The following is an 11,446-nucleotide window of genomic DNA, read 5'->3' as shown; positions in this document are numbered from 1 at the left end:
AGTGAGCGAGCGGCTGTGTGGTGCTCAGTTGCCGACTGAGGTTAAACCACGACATCTACATAATAAAGATGTTCAGAAACTCAAAAACTAGACTACAGTGTTTGTTTTCTGGAAGCAAAATATCCTAATCAGTCTGTCTCAACTTTCTGACAGCTTTTTTATCAGGAAACACCAAAATATTTGCTTCTGTTCCAAAATGGGAAGAAGGAGAAAATCAAAATGGCAAAACTGTCTTTGTCTCAGCTCATTTCTCTAGGTGGAAATTCCTGGCATAGCCCCTGAGCTCCTGCTGAGGTTGTAGGCAGCAACTTGAGGTTTACATGGTACAAAAATATTGTCAAGGTTTCAAGGACATTAAATAAAGCAGTTCATCACATTCTTTTTCCTTACAAATGATTCAGCCATATGAGAGTAAAATGCCAGTGTATTAAAAAAAAATAAGATTAGATTATGCCTTTTACTTTATTTTAATGTCATCAAGGCAAAAAATCTCTTTTAGAAGATCTGGTCACAAAGAGATATCAGATTTAAACTCCAAGATTAGTTATGTTGTAGCTGTTCTTTGGCATTTTGTTCTTACAACTACTGTTACTGAAGTATTTCAAACAATGAAAACTATATCTCAACGTGATAACGATCTCTCTGGACTTAGGATGTTTGAATTAAGTTCAAAACTAAGATAACACAGCAGAGACAGAGCCCTGAGCTTTGGGACTGATGAACAGCATCCAGCAGGCAGGGATATGCTTGCTAGGGTGCCAGGTGGATGCTATAACCTTGGGCTGGTCCACTGCTCTTAATAGCTTTCTGCCTGCATGACTCTTACTGTCATCCCACCACTTTACTCCAACACTGCAGGTGATGCTGGACAGACAACCTTTGGTATGCTGTCCTGTGTCCCCTGCCAATTTCCTGTAATAAAAGAAACCAAGACTTCCACAGGAGGGTGGTTCAGGTTGTTGTAATTAGTTAGGAAAACTATTTATGAAGGCTGAAGTGCTGAAACACATGCACAGAAGACAGTATGGATATGACCATGAAAAGGGTCGTTACATTCTCTGCTGGTGCCTAAAAAAGAAAAGACGACTGTAAAATGGCTCATCCCCAACAGTGTCAGTTAATATTAAAAAAAAATCTTATTGTGGGGGTTTTCCCTACATTAAGATAGTGTAATATTATTGGAACTATACTGCAAGTTCTACTTTAACTAGAAAAGTGCTTCATGAAAAGACAGGTGAAACACAGGCGTCAGTTTTAATTTTTATGAATCATTCTGTTTAGCTGTAGCCTCTGTTATATGCTTGAATGTTGCTATAAAAAATTCAAACTTTGTTCTGAGGAGATTGTTTACCGAAAATGCATATGATAATTCTGATTAGAACAAAAACTGGAACTTGATAAACTTATGATGAAAAAGTATATGATGTGGTTGCCTGTGATAGTAAATGGTAGAACCTGATGCCTCAGGAGGTTCCTTGAAATGTAGTAGCCCATGTCCCTGAATTTATCTTGTACTTGACATTGAATTTATTTTTCAAGTGCTGCCTTGTGATCTATTTTAAAGGCCTTCCTAAGTCTGTCAAGCACTTTCCTTTATCTAGACATCTAGACTAAGTGTTGTCACCTGCAAATACCAATATGGCTGTTTACCTCTCTTCCAAATTTTCCAAACAATCTTATTAATTGCAGTTTCTAAAATAGTTCAGCAATTTTTCCACTATGAGTTTCTAATTTGGGAGTAAGTTATATACTTCTATTTGCTGCAGTTTTGTCAATCACTTTCTGAACTACAGCAGAACATTCACTCTCACATGATTACTTTGTTTTCCTAATTGGTTCCTCAGGAAATACTTTTCAATTAAATACATTGGCTTTCAAGTGAATTTATTTACAAAATGGTCTCCATCATCCATTGTTTAACACTCTTGATGCATTACAATAGACTAGAGAAGAACTATTTTCCTTAATAGAAGCTCTGCCAGCTTGGTCTCATAGACTTCTCATTTTGGTGATTTTATACTTTTGTTTTAATTATTGTTCATAAAACTTTTCTGAGGATTCATAGTTTGTAACTCTGAGAATTCCCCTGTTTCCCTTTTTGGAAGGAAAGGGCAATGTTTGCTACCCTGCCATTGTGTTTTTTAATGAGCTATTCTGTATTCTTTGTTAGAAACGGAGGCTACGCTTCTAAGAGATCTCCTGGAGGGATGCCATCAGTCAGGTGACATGCTGCTCTTTAATTTATCAGTTTAATTTTCCTACTCTTCTTATTTTGACAGCTCAGCCTGACATAGCATGCTCTTTATTTCCTGATAAGGGTAGGGTTTGGATAGGTATCTTGGCTATATTTTCCATGTTGAAGACTGATATTGAATCTGTGGTGCACTGTAATGCTGTTTCTAATGTCTACAACTTAACTTCTTTCAGCCTGCCTTTCTGCATGGTTTATAGTAAGGTTCTGTATTACTCTGCCAGATTCCGATTTGGCCATAGGTTTCTGAAAAATCTGTTATATCATGGCTCTATTACACTACCAGGCAATGTAGTTAAGCAGTTTCTGCTTTGAAGCTGTTGGCCTTGGTATATGGACACTTGGGGACTTCTTTCCCAATATGGGCAATATGCCTACTCTTATTTAATTCCCTTTCCTAATAGCCTGATCTGCGACTGCAACCTGTCCCTCTCCATTTCATCCCCAGTTTCAGAGCTGTCCTCTCTGAGACACAGAGCTACCCTCATGTTTCTGACATCTCTTGCAGGTGTCTGCCTGACCCAATCTCTCCCTGGCTCCTGTCAGTGTTTCTCTTGCTCCGGATCTAAGCGATGCCCCAGAACTTGTAAACACTGTGTGCCAGCAATCCAGTTGCACTTTGGTTTAAGGTGGAGACCATTATTCTGTCTAGGCTCTCTTCATGTACGTCCTCTAATGTCTAACAGACTTAAACCTTCTCCTGTACACCACCTGCCCAGATGTCCACTGGTGGACATCTTGTGGGATATCTGGTGTAACTTGTCTGGTTCCTGACCCTGAAAGCAAAAACCCAGTTGTGGGCACACTGGGTTGAAGTGTTTGCCCCAGCAGTCTGAACCTAGCTTCTAAGACCTCCGTATCTCACTTTTCCTGATACATTGTGCTATCATGATGTTGTAATTGCTCTGAAACATTTTTAAAATGCTTACTGTCTTTATTTGAAATATGGTCATATTATTTAATATCAAAGGTTTAAATAAATAATGTATTAATAAAGAGTGGCCTCTCCATTTCCAAAAGTCTACATAGAAAACAATTCTACAAAGAGCACCTTTTAATGGGAAAGTCAGTTTTATGCCCATAGCCTATGTGAAAACAAGATGGCACCATTTTCTGCAAAACCTATTACTATATAGGGAGATTGTCACTTATCCCAACACAGGCTGTGCAAAGATCAATGTTTACCCTTCTCTGAATCACATATAAAACAAATGATGTGAAGAGAAGATTCACCATCTATTTAAAAACACTGGTTTCTATTTTGGACATAACATGTAAAATTTCTGTTTAGCAATTTCAGTTAATTGTTAGATTAACATTTTTGGGAACAGATTGCAAACTTCAAAATGGAAAAGATCATTTTAGGGAGGGAACCAAGGCAGCTGTCAGTGAGCAAAAATTAACATAAATTTGCATAACAGATGTACAGTAAGGTGTCTATGACAGACAATCGCTGAATATTAATGATACAGACCACGACATCATTTGCGTAAATGCTGTCTGCTGGGTATTGAAGCTGCTGCGCTATTTGCAGAAGACAAAGGAGCGCAGAGCTGAACAGATGCACCAAATACATCGATGCATCTTAATTTATGACATCCTCATGAAAGACCTTGTGGTGCGATTTCAGGTTTTATTACAAATAATTCGGAGATAAAGGAACTAAGTAATTATCTTTTCCACTACAGTCAGTTCTTTCAAAGGGGAGGGAAGCTTACTTGTGACAACCATTGTGATGATTTTTTTGTGGAAAGCCTCTTTTAAAAAAAAATACCCCCATTACAAAGAGTCAAATATTCATCATTATTAAAAGATTAGCGCATATTAGCATGCTTCATGGGACTTGCCACCTAACGTACCATCACCACCACAACTGGAGTCCGCCAACAGGCAATGCATTTCAACGACTCTGCAAGGAGTAAAACTGGAGAAAAAGATAGACGTGATACAAACTGTTTTTTTAAAAAAAAAAAAAAAATTAACTGATATGATGTTTTAGATTAATCTTAACCAGAGTTCATCCTCAAACTTTTGCACCCTTAGTCCTTGTTACAAGCTTCAGGTACAACTGCAACCATGCAAAGATTTAGAGGTATCTGCTCCATATAGCATATTTTTACTACAGTATTCCTGCAGCTGGAGAAACTGATGCAAGTTATATGCTGATAACAGCAAAAAGCGGAGTATTTCGGGCCCTGACTATGTAATGCAGTAAAGTTAATGAGTAAGGAAGGGATAAATATAAAAAAAAATAACAACGCAAAAATAGACTTGTAAGCCATGTGTATAGAAAATCCTGCAAGGCAGGGGATGCTTCTCTTCTCTGCTATTAATTTGTTTGGGCCTTAATAGATTCCTCTCGAAGCCCATGCTACCATAAGAAAATGAATTGCTGACATGATGGATCTGTTGGTAGCGCATATAGAGTTTTATGCGTGTAGTGTTCAATTTTGTTCTTGTCAGCTAATCAGCAGCAGCCAGACTTTTTATTTCAAGGGATTTCCTTTTCCCATTTGAACAGAGAATATAGCCCAGTAATCACTCTGCAGAGGCACTGTGTGAGCTGTTATTTCCACCTGCTTTTTCTTCAGAATCTCTATCAAAGCCTTAATCCCATAACCTGATAAAATCCTTTAAAGGTCCTGTAGGGTCCATTGTGAAATTGTTCATCTGAATGGGTTGTGAAATAACATGAAAGTTACCATGTCCCAAAAAGAGCCATATGGTAATTATTTTAATAGATGCTTATTGTATGCCCAGAAGGCAGTTAACATGTTATTTCACATTTTGTGTGAAAGAATGGAATAACTGCAATCTGACACTCTTCTGTCCAATTTTGCACCCAATGTCTTTTACAGAAATGCAGCTTTATTCTGTGTTTCACTACACTAACAGCAGGTGATAAGCTGATGCCCAGATATGCTAACAAGAGCTAATGCTGAAAATCCCCTCCCTTTTAGCCTTTCTCTTGAATCTCCATTCTAACTTTACTCGGGGAAAGAGATGGAGCACTCAGTGGGGAAGGACCATGTCCAAGGTGTACAGAACAGGGATGAACCATGGAGCTGGGGACTTTCTTTGCTGTGATGGAAATTATCCGTTGTGCTTTATTGTCTCAAGAAATAACATGGAAAAGGTCTTGTTGACTATCAGTGGTTTGGCATTGTTTAGGTGGGGTTTTATACAACTGTAGGTAGGCAAACTGCTGTTATCCCTACAATAACTTCTGAGCCTTGTTGACCAACTTCAGTCAACACTGGCAGAGGAGATGAGCCTTGAAGATAGCTGAGGCAGCACTGAAGAAGTCTCTTTCTCTGCTATGAGAACTAGTTTAAGGCTCTTCCTCCTAGTCAGCCTTGATGGACCAAAATTTTCAGTTCACTTTGCCAGTAGCCAGCTGGCAGGGTTTCCTGGGCAGCAACATGGCCCATGCATAGCTTGCAATGAACTGCCTCTCACCTGGCTCATGAAGGACGGAGATGCTGTAGGGGTACAGATCACCTGAAATCACAAGGGGCAGGGGAAAACAAGGTTATTACAATGGGGATGTTGGAGGAAACCTACAGGGATGGCATTTGGATACATTCCAGCTGTTTGAATGCTTCAAGGTGAAACCCAGGCTCAGCACTCTCCTCCCAATACCAATTGCAACCATTTGGTCTCAATCACGCTCACAATTATTTCTTGTGTGTCTGTTCTCTTGCTCTCCATGGTTTGAAAAGAACAGTGAACGTGCCCATGCCTGGGTCATTTAGAGCGCTAAAAGGGAAAGAGTTGCAACAAGTTTCTCCAGCTGATAGGCTTGACTCAAAGTGGATGGTTACATCTCCTGCAGATCTTAGAAGAAAGTGGCAGTCACCACTAACTTTAGCCAGGAACAGAGTCCTACGTCCACATCAGGTCCTCTTGAGGAATAAACTACTACTGTTCCACTGAAGCCTCCAGATAGCTCTGCCAATCTCCTGGCTTCCCATTGGGACTGGAGGGGCAGCCTGGCAGCCAGGGCTTTCTGACACCTGGAGGGATGTGGCTCAGAAGTGTCAGCACCCTCATGTGGAATGACAACTCAGAGGATGCTTTCAGGATTGAAAATTGAGATTTAGGAGTCCAGCTTTTCGAGAAGATGCATTTAAGGTGCTCAAGGTCTCTTTTGGATCTGGCCCTCTATTCATTAAGCACAAATGAAATTAAATATGGCAAATGACTCTGTATTCTTTCAGCAAACATAGAGGTTGTTAATAAATAATGTAAGTAATTTAATGCAAGGTTGAAAGCTTATCTCCAAAAGGAAATTATCTGTTCTGACTGAATAAAAGAACCATGATCCTGGGTGTTTTGGGAGTTTGGAGAGAGCTTGAGCCCGTGTTTGAGGGGAGGAGGGAAAGAGTATATGATGGTTGTTTATAGTTTCTATTTAATGTTCTTCCTTCATGTTTGGGGTTTAGTGAAAAAATTCTCATTCAACCCCAATTGCCACCTCAAGGAAACATCCAAGATGCCTTTTTGCCTTACAATTTAGCAAGTAAGCATGTGAGGACAACAAACCAGTGAGAGGAACTGCTATGCTTCTGGCTAGGAAGACCGGTTCTGGTAGTATTCGCAAATGGCTGCATTGTCATGGGGTATAATAGGGCTTCTTTGGTGCCTGCCAAAGGGCTCCCAAAACCTGTACATCCTGTCACTGTCCATTTGCCAACATAACATGAAAACACTTGGCAAATAAAACATGACAAGCTTCAGAGCTCAATTTGTTCACTTTTACACTATTAGAAAACCATTGACTTTGTTAGATTTACTCTGAATTTATCCTGATATAACTGAGAACAAAAAATGGTTCTGTAGAAGTAATCTGTATTTTATTCATTCTGTTTTTCCCTAAAACAATTTGAGAGCCTTAGTAGAAGGAGCTCTAGGTTGATGCATAATATACTGAGCTGAGCAGTAACTAAAATAGACCTTTTTTCCTCTGCTGCAAGTCTCACTAGGTCACTTTTTGAAAACTGCTACAACACATTTCAATAAACAAATATTTTTGTATTCATTTGGATTCAGCTTTCAGAATGAGGTCACCTTCGGAGCAGTATCCTGCAGCTCAGGCACTCTCTGTAAGATGCGCCTGAGGAACGTGCTGCAGAATTTGATAGTCTCTGTTTTGGATAAACAAATATCGTATTTGTTCTAAATGTCATGCAAAGATCTCCTCCCATGTCTGAACAGATGGAAGCTATAGCATGGTGATATCTTCTTTTTTTTTTTTCCCTCCTTTTTTTTTTCATGTGATACAGCAAGTTCCTCCTTTGTCTGGTTACATTGTAAATAATTTATTGTTAGCAATGATTAAGCTATAGTTAAGCTTCCCTATTCACATCCTTTTGTTGGGGGCTCTAAGACTACTTAATGGCCCTTGTTCCACCCAGTATGTAAAAAACCTCTGGACAGAAACCCAGGGATCAGTCTGGCTAAGCATGGGGAGTATGTACTCTTAACTGGGAGCAGGAATCCTTTTGCTAAGCATGATCCCCTTGAGGTGGCAAAAGAAAGCTACATTTCTGATGAGAGGCAGGAAGGATATCTTAAAGCTAAACTGTAACTATTATCCAAAATACTTTTTCAGTGCTTTGGAACCCACCATCCTGATCACATCTACAAGCTCAATAAAATAATTGTTGGGAAAGTAAAGGGTAGGAGGACAAGTATCACAACAGAGTGAACAAAGGCATACTGGGATCTAGTTGCTGTGGTTACTCAAATTGGTCATGTAAGGGGTGGTTCTACCTTTAGGATGAAGTGAGGATGATAGTACATGTGCATCTGGAGAGCATTACAAGCATAAGAAAAATGTTAATGAAGGGAGAGAGGGAGGCATTAAACAACTTCTACATAAAGGATTCAAAGTAAAAAGAACTAAGGAGAAAAGGCATTAAAGAGTATATCAGCATGAGGACAAGAGCAGAAATGTAGAAATAATAGAGCCCAAGAAAGCTCCAGAGAGGATGCAGAGGTGGTGGGGCACAGGGGAATCATGGGCGGCTAGTACAGAAATTCAAACTAGGAAAAGTATTCAGTGAGATGGGAAAGGAAAATGGTGTCGGAGAAATATGCCTACTGGATGAATGAAAAGAAAATGGTGAAATAAAGTGAGAGAAGGTGCGTAGAATAGTGAATGGTGAAAATTACTGGAGCATAAGCTAGTGTCCAGAGAACTTAAAATGGGATGGTGCAAAAGAGAAAAAGCAATAAATTTTGGACAAGCTGTGAGGGTGTAAAGAGGAAGAGCTTTTTGGTGTGAAACTGATTAAATGCTAAAGAAAATGTAAGATTATATCCTAGCGAAGCATGCCAACTCCACAGCTTCAGAAGAAGTAAATTCCAAAACTGAGAAACTTAACTTGAAGTATCTTACCAGAGGACAGTAAGCTAAGTTTGTGGGCAAACCTTAGAGCAGCCCAACAGCTAGATGCAGTGGATTTCCAAACATGAGGACATGAAATGCCAGTAAGATAGACTAGGCCAGGAACAAGACTTCTACAAGAACGCTACTAAAAAAAAAAAAAAATGAGAATGGTAAGGAAGTAATAAAACTTCCTGAAGTAGGAAACTTGTATTAGTACTTGTATTAGTACCTTCCTTTATTAGAATCCTGAACCTTCCTTCTATCCGAATCAAAGAACAGATTATAGCATAAAATGTTATCCCAGTTTTGAGAAACTGATAAAATAATAAAATGGAATCTATTCAGACCTAATAAAAATGAGCAAAATTCCACTAAACACCACCTACCTACCTCAAGCCTGAATTGACCTATGTTATTGCTATTAACTAGTGGAATGTTCTTGGGAAGTCCAGCCAGGAATAAGAAATGTAGCCCTGAGACTTGGGCATATGTGTCAGAAAAGCAGCTGTGTAAATAGTGAATCTTTTGTTTTGCTGGTATTTCTGAAAGTAAAGAAAAAATAATTTTGGGTTGAGTGTAAAGGAAACATTTTCAAGATAAATGAAATTATCTTTGGTCAGATTACTTGCTTCACTTGACCTAAAGCAAAATGCATTGCTTAAATTGTATTTTTTTCTTTTTTTTTTTTTAGATTTAAAATGTCTGTTAGAAATTTCCTACATAAAATACTGTTTTGAATGAAGAAAATATAAACACGCAATTTTCTTTAAGTATCAACACATTTTTTTGGAAGGAGGACTACTTTAAACCTTTTGTGGCTCAAACTATTCAGTAAATTCAACATGACTAGTTGATATATTTTGCTGTTGACTGAATAATTTTCTCCAAGACATATTTTAGCCAAAAAATTTCACCAAGCTGAGAGGCTGGAGGAAGGCTGGGTGAGAGTTCCCCAGGTTCCCCCCGGGAAGGGTGGGCGAGGACCCTGTGCTGGAGGAACAGCCTGGTGGGGCAAGTGGAACACAGGCAAGGCAGTTGTCAGTGCTGGGGTCCAGTGGCACCAAGGAGAGAAGGAGTAGGCTATAAAAAGTGAAACTTACAGTATTTACCATGGTCAGAAATGTTACGCGTTTAGAAGAGACCTCCATCTCTGAAAACATGAACATTCAAACAACCCAGAGGCAGTTTTCCAGATAAAAGTAGCAAATCTCTTTCAAATAGTACCTTCTCAATTCCTTCCTCAAAACCTTTTCTCAGAAGCACTGTAGGATGCTTTTTCAAGCTGTATCGGGTTTCCTTATCTGACAATTTTTATGTTCATGTTTTCTCACCCCTTTCTCTCAAAAAAACACTCAGGCCAGACATCTTTGCCCAAAGCATCCAAACTCCTCAGCAAGAATGTGCCTTGATGGGAGCCATCAGGAATACAGGCAGGTGCTGGAGTGCCGTGGGATGCTTGGATGACCTGGAATCAGGAGTCCTGTGGCTGCTTTTCATCCTGTGCTGCCACTGCCTGCTCCCTCCACTGCGGTCATCTGAGGTTTGCACCTGCGATCCATTGGCCTAAGTGCATGGCCTGCAGGCAAACTCACAAGAGTACCACTGCCTTGTGAGGTTTAGAAACCGAAGGAAAGGGTTAATAAATGACTGAATTGTTTGAAGCAATGAATGTGCCCAGCCGAGCTTGAGAATATACAAACTGTAGGTTTTATTTCTACCTATAAAGAATTTAAGAAATTTGTGAAATACAGCTTTCTAACCAAAATTCAGACATGCCAGGAATTAAATCATGCTTCTAACTGAGGCCTTGATTGTGGCCTCTTAATGAGGAATTAAAGAGTATTTTCTATTTTCAATTTTCATTTCATAATTTCTCCTCTTCTTAGCTTCCTCTCCTTTTTTCTCACCTTATTCTCTTAATATTTGAGTGTTTAACATTTGTGAAATACAGCTTTCTAACCAAAATTCAGACATGCCAGGAATTAAATCATGCTTCTAACTGAGGCCTTGATTGTGGCCTCTTAATGAGGAATTAAAGAGTATTTTCTATTTTCAATTTTCATTTCATAATTTCTCCTCTTCTTAGCTTCCTCTCCTTTTTTCTCACCTTATTCTCTTAATATTTGAGTGTTTAACCTCGGATTTTGTACTCGCTCCACAATACTAGAGATTTTCTAGGTGACATATTCCTTAAGCTATTTGCTGATATGCAGGTGGTACATGTTCAAGGTCATGGTCCATGTTGAAAGGCGGGACAAAGGTGAATAACAAAAAATGATCTGAGTAATTTTCTGCTTCTTTTGCTTCTATTGAAACTAAAGCTTATACTGAATGAGGACCTTCTGCTTCTTTTCATTATAACATGAAGAGAGAGTATATTTGTGTTGGTATTACCAGGACTGATTTTCAGTTTTGAAAATATAACAAAGAGGAATATGGATATTGTGAATCGCAGGGAAGATAGTCTTAGTACATGGTTAGTTGATGTCCTCATTGAAACATATGTGTAGAAATTTACTCTTATTGTGCTTACAGAACTGAAATTGGGGGGGCGGGGGGTGTAAAAACAAGATATATAAGGGAAGATAGTCTTAGTACATGGTTAGTTGATGTCCTCATTGAAACATATGTGTAGAAATTTACTCTTATTGTGCTTACAGAACTGAAATTGGGGGGGCGGGGGGTGTAAAAACAAGATATATATATATATTTTTGTAAATAGATATATTTTTGTAAAAAACAAAGACTTGTTCTCCAGACCCCTCACCAGCCTCGTTGCCCTTCTCTGGACACGCTCCAGC

This window comes from Aptenodytes forsteri, unplaced genomic scaffold (genome assembly GCF_000699145.1).
Source record: "Aptenodytes forsteri isolate BGI_AS27 unplaced genomic scaffold, ASM69914v1 Scaffold242, whole genome shotgun sequence".
NCBI classification, from domain to species: Eukaryota; Metazoa; Chordata; class Aves; order Sphenisciformes; family Spheniscidae; genus Aptenodytes; species Aptenodytes forsteri.
Note: the sequence above shows the minus strand (reverse complement) of the source record.